The sequence below is a fragment of the Cibotium barometz genome, chromosome 16 (assembly GCF_041138505.1).
Source record: "Cibotium barometz isolate CiBa-2024 chromosome 16, ASM4113850v1, whole genome shotgun sequence".
In the NCBI taxonomy this organism is placed as follows: Eukaryota; Viridiplantae; Streptophyta; class Polypodiopsida; order Cyatheales; family Cibotiaceae; genus Cibotium; species Cibotium barometz.
The window spans coordinates 51,765,823-51,777,413 of NC_141061.1; the positions used below are offsets into that span (position 1 = coordinate 51,765,823).

Here is an 11,591-nt window from a genome sequence, read left to right on the forward strand (position 1 = left end):
CAGAGCTCATTCGGACATTATAGAGACAAGCTTTAAGAAACTGCAGTGAGTGCGTACACATACCATCGAGCAGCAATTGCAAACGAGAGGGCAAATAATGCAAAAATGCACTCACTTGCCATGGCCTCTACACGTTCAGGTAAATCTCAAATTATTTCAGTTAGGGTTTTGCTTCCTTGAAAAAGACAACTATTTTTGTTAATGTCGACAAGGCCTCTGCACGTTCATCAACTGCATCATCCACATTTAGCTCATCAATAGGCTGATCTGTGGGCTGAAAAACATGTTGATTTTTAACCTGTATAGGCTAATTTTTAGCCTTCCTTTGAGTACCCAAATGCTCTACATCAATGTGTCCCGCATTGAACAATGGAAGGAGAGTGTCGAATATGTCTTGCTACATTTTGGTGTTTTTTACACAAAAACAAGGGCTGAATTGCATCTTCCACAAATACAACATCTCTACTCACAAGAATCTGCTTGGTAGCAAGATGATAGAGATGATAACCTTTACTTTATGAGTTGTACCCCACAAAAATACATTTAACAGCCTTATCATCAAGCTTGTTACGAATTTTCTCAGGCACAAGTACATAAGCAAGACAACCAAAAATGTGAAAGTGAGCCATGGGGGGCTGCACTTGTTCAAAACATATGTTATATTCAAGCAACTCAGCTCAATGCGGATACAATCTATCCCTGCATCTCTCCAGTGACTTTTGCGTATACATGTCCTTTACTCTCTCTTTATGCAATGGCTGCTGTGGTCAACTCTTTAGGTACTGGTAATGGAGATGGAGGAAAATGACAGCTCCCTCTCGCCTTTAGGATTGCTGACCATGAGGATGCCAGCCCCCTATTGAGAGGATATGAGGAGCTTAATCTTGTGCCTTATGAGATGATGAAGTAGAAATGAAGTTGGTTTTGTCTGATGCATTAACTTATAACCCATAAATAAAAGGTGAAAAAGTTGTCAAGCTACCCATAAATAAAAGGTGAACATTTTAAGGAAAAGAGGATTAGTGCTCTACTTTACAGGTAAACTACCTATTATTAAAGACATAGCTATGGCTATTGATAATGGCTTCCGATACTATGTTGTGGACAAAATCTTCTTTGTTGGACAAGGGTTATATGAAGTATTGTTTCACCTCAAAGAGGATAGAGACATATTTTTATCATCTCCTACTGTTCTCTTAAACCAACAAGTGGTCCATGTCTTCCCATGGCAACCTATTAAAGAAGAGTTGTTGAACAACTGCCCAGTGTGGGTGGAATTCTATGACTTACCCTCATTTCTATGGGGGAACATTAAGGAGATTGCTAGATCCTTGGGTAAGGTGCTTTTCTCACCTTCAATTAACTCACCCAATAGGAAAAAGGTTTGCATCATGTGGAAAATAGATGAAAAATTCCCTCAAACCCTAGAAATTGACCTAGGCGGAGAAATGAGAATAGTAATCTATCTTAAATGGGGTAACCTGGTAGGCTCCTACTCTATCACTGTGGGAAATTGGGCCACTTTACAAAAAGCTACCCAATCCTTAAAGAAGCCCAAACTCTTATTCCTAGCTACCCAGGCAGCAAAAACTTGGTCCCTGCCGAGCAAATCTTTGGGAAAGCTAAGAGACTTACTCAGACTTCTTCAATCCCCACTCCCCCTATTAAGGCCAACCAGCCTCTCAGACATCCCCTTGCTTCCTCTACTTTAGGAGCAATTTAATATGTGTGAGCTCCCTCTAGGCCAACTAATCAGGTAAACAAATCCTTAGACAGAGGGAAAACTCAGATGGGTTCACTCCAGTGTCATATAGAACAGCCTTGACCAGACCCAAAACTGTATTTTCTTCTAGTTATACTAACATGCTAACTGCTATGAAGCCCTGCATAATGCAAGAGATGAAGAGGGCTCAAAATCTTTTACAAGTAATAACGCTTCTTCTGATAGGATCAACATAGAAGTTGTCATGACCGACATGGATAAGGAGGTTACTAACACTCGTATGTAGTTATGAAGGTTGTCTCTTATAAAATGTGAAGGGCCATAATTGCCCTAACAAACTAAAAGCTATTTGGAAGTGAATTATGACCTTGGATTTAGATGTGGCTTGCTTTCAAGGCAAAAACATCACTCTTTGAATAATATGACTCAGTTCTGTAACAATTACACTATGTTTTATGGGGGCACCACTGCTGGCTATTCTGGCACTCTCACCGTAGTTAAAAATAGTCTAAACCCCACTGTGGCCCATAACCACATTTCTGGTAGATGCCTGATCATTGAAATGGACATTGAATTTGGGAAACTGAGCATTGGAAATTTTTATGGGTTTAATAGCTCTAAACCTAGATCTGATCTATGGGAGTGGATGGATTCCATTCCTACCTTCCAAGGAATCATCTATCATTGTGTGGGATAAAAGCTGTACTAGTAGCAGTATCTTCTTTGTTAATAACCATGCTCTCGGTATGTATGCTTCTAACTTGATTAAGTGGGAAAGCTTTGTTAAGGACATACAGTCCTGCATCAGAATATGTGGCAAGCATTATGCTAACAAGGGGAGAAGTGATATTATGCAGGCTAAACATAATCTTGGCAGACTAAGAAATGTGGGCAACAGTCGACATTTGACCCCCCAAGAGGAACAATGTTTGCATGATTAAACTATTCTGCTTCAGGAGGCTGATGCTAATGATGCCAAAAAGGCCAGATTTCTATCCAAGAGACTGGACATTTTAGATGTTGCATGTACCTCTGAAGAAATTTTCCAAAAGCTGGCTAAGAGGAAGAGAAGCAAGGACACCATAGCCCGAATTGTTAGAGAGGATTGCACATGAATTAATACTGGCATTGAAATTGTCAAGGAATGTATTTTGAATGTGACTGTAGAAAACTCACAACAACAGGATGTAGAAAACTCACTACAAAATTTTGAATGTGATTGCAGAAAACTCACTACAACAGGATGTAGTTGTTAATAGTTTGATTCAGGTTGTGAACACATGCATTGATGCTCAGACTGCTATCAGATTGGATTCATGTTTTACAAAAGAGGAATTACATCAACTGGGCAATGAGAAAACACCAGGACTTGATGGTATTTCAAAAGAAATTATGGTCTCATACTGGAATAAACTGGCTTCTTTCACAACAACTGAATTTATAAATGAAATGTGGAGCAATCAATGCATGGATAGTAAATTGAAGCAAGGTATTATTAAATTACTTCCTAAGCAAACTTTATGTAGCTCTCTGGCCCACTAGAGGCCAATTACTATGCTTGGTATTATGTACAAAATCTTGGCTAAAGCCATAGCCTTAATGCTTAACCCTCATTTGAGGAAACACAGTCATGCTAGTCAGATAGGATTTGTGGGTGGCAGGTCAATATATGACAACATTTTAACAGTGCAAATGGTAATAAAGTATGCTCAATTATCTAAGCAAGATATGGTGATGCTACAGCTAGATTTTGCTAAAGCTTTTGACACAGTTAGTTGGAACTTTATACATGCAGTGGCTCAGGAAAATGGGATTTGGACCTAGAATTGCAAAAAGGAGGATCTTCTGTCATATGCTTGAATGGTAGGCTAACTGAGCATGTCCATCTCACTAGGTCTGTAAGACAAGGCTGTTCCCTTAGCCCTCTCCTCTTTGCAGTAGCAACACATCCTCTGTTCTACCTGCTTAAAAATATGTCTGATAATGGCTCCCTCACTGGGTTGAGAGTGTCCAACAAACAAATCACTTTGTGGATGATACTTTCATGCTTCTTGAAGTCAGCATTGCTAAATGCTTACAGCTGTTAGAGACCTACTCACTTGCAGCAGGTCTGAAACTAAACCTGCAAAAATCTACTCACTCTGATCAAGTTGACTGTAGAAAATTTTGACTCTTTAGTTTGGCATGGAAAAAGATTACCTACTGGGCATGTCCTCAGCCACCTTGGGTATCCTATAGGTGTGAATGTATCCAACTCTGAGCTGATCAACTGGGCCATATCTAAATCTGTTGTGTTCTCATGTGTGGAATCTGCCAGTACCACTCACACTCAACTTGCAAGATAGATTTAGGGATTGGGCACTGCCACAAAGCTCAGCTAACTAGTGGACAACAGAAACAAAAGATTTCTATACCATTCTCTTAGAAAGAAAAAACATACACAGGACAGATGTAATCAAGCTTGGTGGTGTACTAGAATTAGTGCAATCTGGAAAGGTAATAGAGACTTGAAAGCCAATGTGTTCTTGTGGGAGACTGCTGATTAGAGGGTCGCCTCTAGCTTCTACACTTATAAAGAATGGATTTACAAATGGTAAGTGTAGCAGATGTGGGAGTAGCAGAGAAACTCACAAACATGCCTTCTGGTACTGTAAGATTGTTCAAGAATGGTGGAAGCAGCTCATTGCGATTCTACAACAAAGATTGGGACGCAAGTTCAATAGATACCAAGTCACCTTTGGATTGTATGACCTACCAGCTGAAGAGATGCAATCGACTATGGATCACATGAGATTTTGGATGCTGCGGGATTTGGATCTCTAGGAACACTGCTGTATTTCAAGGGCAAATCCTATTCTCCTCTGGGTTGCCACCACGGGACATTCTGAAGAACAAACTGCTCGAGGATGCTCAAGTAATCAAAGACAAAGATTGGCAGAGTAGGGTAATGAGATAATAGAAGCTTTGTTTTCCAAAAAAAATATTAACTCAAAATAAAAACATATGTTGCACACATGACTGCTTCTAGCCAGAAACCATGAGATAACTCCTAACTTTTGACCATACAATGTGCTATCTCCATGAGAGACCTATTTTTGTGTTTAGTTATACCATTTGACTTGTCAGAAATAGCACTGCAATTCTCAAGTCTCCCAAAATAGTTCCAATGGTAGTAACTTTTCAAGAAGAAGCTCTCATAGCATGCTAAACAAGTTGGAAGAAGCGAAAGGAAGCAGCTGGCATCAACAGAGCCAGCTATGGCCAATCGTCGGTGCATAATAGAGCAGCGGTCATCACCTCCATGAGACAGTCTCTTCAGTTTGATGGTGACAACAACAATAGCTTCCACTCTCAGCAGGTTCACACAGCAAAGAGGTTTCTTGACTCCAACAGCAACCCTCCACCCATCGAATCTCTACAGTTCGAACATCTTCAGCTTATACTTGCCTCCACACATTATGATTGTTGAAACCCTAAAACACTATTGCGATGAGCAGAATAGGTAACTGACAAGGCTTACCTAAAAAGATTCCCTCCCAAAATGTGTTAAATCTCAAAAATGGCTTAAAAACATAGTTTTTTGAAAGCGCATCTAGAATTCCATGTATAAATTTAAAAATTACATGAATTTTGCTATTTTTTTCAAGATTGAGAACACGTGTGACTTTCATAGATTTATAAACTGCTATTGTTTGTGTCACAAAAATAAACTTGACTTACAAAATGACATAGGAGTCTACATAACTTAAAGAAATATCAATCTTTTTCAAATAAAAATTTATTTTATAAATTTCATGAATGTAAGATACTTTTTTTAATGGACTTTCTTGGGAGACAAATTCTACCACTATGCATAAATATGCACATTATTTGATAATAAGCACTCAAAAAATATTAGAATACATAACAATATAAGCTCCATAATTTATGAAAAAATCTACAAACATCCTTGAGTCTATTTCTAGACCCAAATAGTAAAGCCTTTAGTATATACTTACCTTGACAGTTCGAATGACATAATTATTTGCTCTATTATTTATAAGCACATAGTGGGCATGATATACAACCAATGCTAAGAGTTTAAAGAGGTCAACTTATAGGTGTGCAAAGGTAGACTTATATTCATATATATATGTAGAAGATGGTAACTATGGAGGCTCTGAGTAAACCTAAGCATGTTAAAAAGAGTAGAAAATTGAAATATTTTTTCAGTAGGACAATCTTAGAGGCAGACATCATATAGCCTATGGGTGTAAATTTCGACCCACATAGGCATTTGTTTTCACATGAAGGAAATTTTTGTTATGCAATATGGATAAGGGTGGCAGGAAGAAATCGTAGCCTATATCATGTACTTATGTGGTGGTGGCAAAAATTCATAGTATGCATATGTTGATGTTTGATCCAAATAGCCATTATCATGAACGTAGGTGATGGTATATCTATGAGTAGTGTAGGAATGAGCTCTAGTTATAATTATTTAGAGTACATGTGAAGGATATTGAAAGATGGTATGTCTAAGGGTAGTGTACAATGAACTTTGGTTATAATTATTTGGAGGACATGCAAAGGATGCTGAGAGATGCAATCTTCGCTCGCGACATTGTCTTTGTGTACAAAGAGAAAATAGAGGAGCTTAGGGCTTTTGGAATGGTGGTACAGAAGAGCTTGGAGTTTTCACGAATGACGATAGATTCAAGGTCCCCTATGCTAGAGAGCATACTACTGCGCATAGGCATGGCAGGGTCCAGGCTCACATGCACCCCCCTCCTCGACATAGATGGTCGTACCACGTGTATTTGCTTATAGTTCTTCAGCTTTGAAATTGAATTGTAAAATAAAAAATAGGATTAGAGAATCAATCGACTCGTGGTATTCCAAATCAATGGAGCCTTGCACATTTGGATTAAAACTAATGGATTACATGTCATCATGGATTATCTCATCTAGCACTTCTGTTATCATGATTTTTTGGTATCTACTATGTAATGATATTATTTATGATACAAAGGTTACATGGTTACATAGACAAGCATTTTTTTAAATGACTTTCTCTCAAATTCGTTAGTCAAAGGTTGTGACCATATGTGTTTTTCAGGTCCTTAGTCGTAAACCTATGTTCTACCTATATCACCTTATCCTAGGTATATTTTTTCTTTAATTCTATGATTTCTAAGTTTTTTTTAAATTTTTGAGATTTTATTAGCTACTATCTTCTATTTGGAATGAGCTTTTACAGATTTATTGGTGATAAAAATAAAAACAATTCTCATAAAAATATAAAAATATTTCAAAGTTAAGAAAAATAGCCTCCTAAAAGTTTATGTTTTACATCAAAGGACATCAACTTTTCTACACAACTCGATATTTTGCATCAAAGTTGATACAAAACATCAACTCTACCACAAAACTTGATATTTTGCATCAAGTTTCAAATGCTCCAGAGAAGAAAGTTGAAGGATCGGAGGTCGATTTTCACAAACGTTCTGTTTTAGCGATTCCGTCCGCAATGGAATGCTCAAACGACCTACTCCACAAATTTTGAGTACCAACACGACTATGTTTTGATGCAATGTACAGATGTCACAAAGCGATTTGCTGCATCAACAAATCGTTATATGACGTATCAGCAAATTGCTTTGTGACGTCTACACATCGCATCGCATCGAAACATAGTCGTGCTAGTACTCAAAATTTTTAGAATAGGTCGTCTGCGTATGCCATCGTGGACAGAATCGTTAAAACTGGCCTTTTGTAAAAATCAACCTCCGATTCTCTAACTTTCTTCTCCGGAGCATCTGAAACTTGATGCAAAACATCAAGTTTTGTGGTAGAGTTGATGTTTTGCATCAACTTTGATGTAAAACATTGAGTTGTATAGAAAAGTTGATGTTTTGCATCAACTCGATGCAAAACATCGAGTTGTATGGAAAAGTTGATGTTTTGCATCAAGTCGATGCAAAACATCAACTTTTCCATAAAACTTCATGTTTTGCATCAAAGTTGATGCAAAACATCAAGTTTTGTGGAAAGTTGATGTTTTGCATAATATTGATACAAAACATCAAGTATTGTAAAAAAGTTGATCTTTTGCATAGAAAGTTAATGTTTTGAATATAAAGTTAATGTTTTACATCAACTTGATGCAAAATATCAAATTTTTGTAAAAGTTAATGTTTTGTATCAAGTTGATGGAAAACATTAACTCTTAGCTAAGAAGTTCTTACTCAGCATTAAGTTGGCCGCAAATGTTGTAGCTAAAACATCCTTATTATGTGTAGTAAACCAGTAGGATGATTTGAACCTAAGTCACTGCCTGATATTTTACAAAAAAGTATTTTGGAAAGTATAAACTTTTGTTTCTTAAAGTGAGCTTTTTCATACTTTCTAAACTCATTTAATGTCTAAAACTATCATTTAACCCCTTTTTTGTCACATCAAGGACACATCTTCTTTAAAAATGAGTGTGGAATTATTTTTCAAAATTAGATAACTTTTAAATAGCTTATTCATGATATTTTAAAAATCATATGTACGTAACGAACTCTTTTTAAAAAATTATATATTATCAATTAAGAAATTATGATAACTTAAGAGCTTCAAAATGGATTTTAATACTACTCTCATCAAAAGTCAAAACATGATTTTATAATTAAGATAATAATTGTATCAAGATAATGCTTTTGTAATATAATTATACAAATAGTTTTTTATAGTTACACTTTGTAGCACATCCTCAATTATGCTAACATAGCAAATGACCCAAGGAGTCTAAGCTTCAAGTGTACACATAGAAGAAAAAAATGTATTTGTAGCGGATGCCTCGTCTACCTTTTCAAGGAAAGGCACATCAACTAGTGATGGTGTAGTAATGATTATGAGGAACCATAATCATGCCATAAGCTATATATTTAGAAAATAGCTTCTTTTTATAGTTGTATCATTTTTTTTAAATGGATTAAAGATAGAAATAATAAACATTGTCTCTATTTTGGCATGTTTTTTGAAAACTTATTGTTAGATTTTCAATAATTATAATCTCAAAAAGTAAGCAAAACGAAGTCTTTTTTTTCATGTCAATTTTTATAAGAAACGTGTAAAGTGCCTAAAATATTATCGTTTTTTGGAAGTGTTGTACGCATGCGTAGACCCCTTTTTAAAAAGAGGTAAAAAAATCGAACATTTTTTTGGGAATCTTTGAAAGATGCCAAACGTTTCTCGTTTTCAAGAAATATTACCTATTTTGTCCGCACAACAGTGTTCTAATACCTTAGTGTATTTTAATAGTTTTCACACACACTTAGAGATGTTTACATGTGACCTCGGTCACATGCATCTTTGTGTTTTGGGCATGATCTACACATTGCTTGTGGACAATTGTAAAGTGCTAAGTTCAACGTACTCTTCATGGAATGCCTTCACAAGAGGCATTTTTCGGCATCATTAATGGATTCTACATCGACTTGTTTCTCATCAACAAAAGTGCAATCACCAATGGCATGTCTCCATAAGGAGAGTTGTATTGACTCTTAGCTTTTTGGCGGGCCCTTTGGCATCGCAGTGACTTATGTGAACTCGAGTTGGGTGTTGACTATAGATTCTTCATGGGGTCTTCCCACGGGGTAAAATATGTGAGCCATTTTGTGTGTATGGAGCCATTTTTTTCTCTTAAGCTTACCAAGAATTAGTGAGCTATGCATAGAACATGTCTTTAACCTTGGACGCCTACTTGGGGTGTAAAGATGTCATGTTGCCTTGAGGGTAGATAAGGTTTTGGGAAAGGTTGAAACTAGAGTCAACTAGCCTAGTCTAGTCAAATATAGATGTGACTCGGACTATAGGGGGCAAGCATGCAAGGGTGTGAAGGAGTCTCATCACTAAGGGGGAGTGTCGGGATGCGGTGATGGAGGGGAAGCATGCTTCTCTTTTTAGACTATGGTTCTATTTCAAAGGTTCGTTTGTGTGAGTTAAATATAAAAGAAAAGTGGGTAGAAGAAGAGTTTGAATGGATGGATACACATGCATTTATTGAAGTAGCATAGATTTCATGATGTGGATGATCAATTTAGGCCACAAGAGTGGCAAGTGATACGGCATCCATGTGTGGTGTTTGTAAGCTCATGGAGCTATATCATGATGTGACTATAGTTTAGTTGTATTATCTTTATTAGCCAATGAGTCTATGTCTTGATTAGTACTCTTTTTATCTTGCTTATATCACCACCTAGACTTGTGGCAAGTTGGCACTCACCAGCTCCAGATCTTGGACTTGCTTGAGCAACATAAAGGTGTAGCCCCTAGAGGTCGGGTATATGGTTCACGAGGAGGATGACACATTATGATTCCGAGACACATGAGGCTCTTCTACTACCTACTTTATTGTGCACACGTGGTCTACATAGTCCATTGACCATGTCAATCCTTTTGACAACCAGTGTTTTATTTTATTTTTATGTTGTCTTGATAATTGGTTATACTCATGGATCACATGTAACAACTTTTGGTCTCATATCCCTTTGCAGCTTCTGTAGGCTCTCTCTCTCACACATACACACACACAAAATACATTCTTATATGATATTCACTCAATCCGTTGAAATACAACAACAATTGATTGAAATAGTTCAATTCATTCATTGACAAAAGAATGACACTTTTTGTACAGGGTCTAATATTAAAAGGTAAGTGGCATTGTTTAAAGGCAAGGTTTCTCTTTTATTTGTTATTTTTTCTCTTCGAGATTTTCTTGAATAACAATTTCATCGAAAGTTTAGATAGAATTTAACTAAAATGTTTTGATTTTATGAGTTGAGAGAATGTATAGATGTAGCCTGCAAGGTTTTGCGAAAAATAAGAATGTATAGATGCAGCCTGCAGGTTTTGGGTAAAAGACAGGCTAACAAGGAAGGTGCCCATCTTGCTGCGACTTGGTACATCGCTTCAGAGAAAAAAGTCCACAGATCTACAAAAAGACACACAAGAAGCACATAAGGTCCTGTGGCCCAATGGATAAGGCGCCGGTCTACGGAACCGGAGATTCTGGGTTCGATCCCCAGCAGGATCGGATTTTACTTCCGCCCATTTTAATCGGGTCACACATTACTGAGGCACGATATTTTTGCTTACATGCATATGTATGTTTTTTTTGTTTCTTTTGGGCATTAGATATGACATCAAAGTTTAGTCTTTAGTCCCCAGCACGTTACGACAGCATGATGTTTTTGCTTGTATGGATATGGGCATACAAATGTATATGTGTATGCAAGTGTGAGACTACATTCATGTGTGTATCTATGTATGCGTATGTGTGTGTAAGTGCGTGTGAGTACTCGTATATGCATGTACGTGTGTGTGTTTTTATACGCTTATGTGTATTTCTGTGCACATGTTTGTCTATGTGTGCATGTGTGACTCTCTCATATAGACGCATATTTGTGTATGTCTCTCTCACATGCATTCTCTCGATATCTTTGTCACATGCACAGACACAACCCTCTCAGTGCACATGCACTCTCTCTCCTCACATACACTCTCTCACAAATATCGAAACTCGCTCTCTCTCTCTCTCTCTCTCTCTCTCTCTCTCTCTCTCATACACACGCACACCCCCCTCCACACGCACGTGTATGACTATGTGTAAGCGCACGTGTGTGTGAATGTGTTTCTATATAATAGTATTAATATAATATTATTATATATTTAATATATGTATATTGGTTTATATATCATTATTATATATATATATATATTATATTGTATTGTATTATTTATATATATTTATATTAAATTATCATATTTACAATATTATATATATATATATATATAATTTATGTGATGTATTATATATATATATATATATATATATATA

At 36.7% G+C, this 11,591-nt stretch overlaps 1 non-coding gene across 1 annotated transcript; it reads left to right on the forward strand.

The window, feature by feature from the left end:
- The first annotated feature begins 10,714 nt into the window (after positions 1–10,714).
- Positions 10,715–10,787, forward strand: TRNAR-ACG (transfer RNA arginine (anticodon ACG)). Its single transcript has one exon. It is a non-coding gene; the product is annotated as a tRNA-Arg (tRNA).
- The last annotated feature ends 804 nt before the right edge of the window (positions 10,788–11,591 follow it).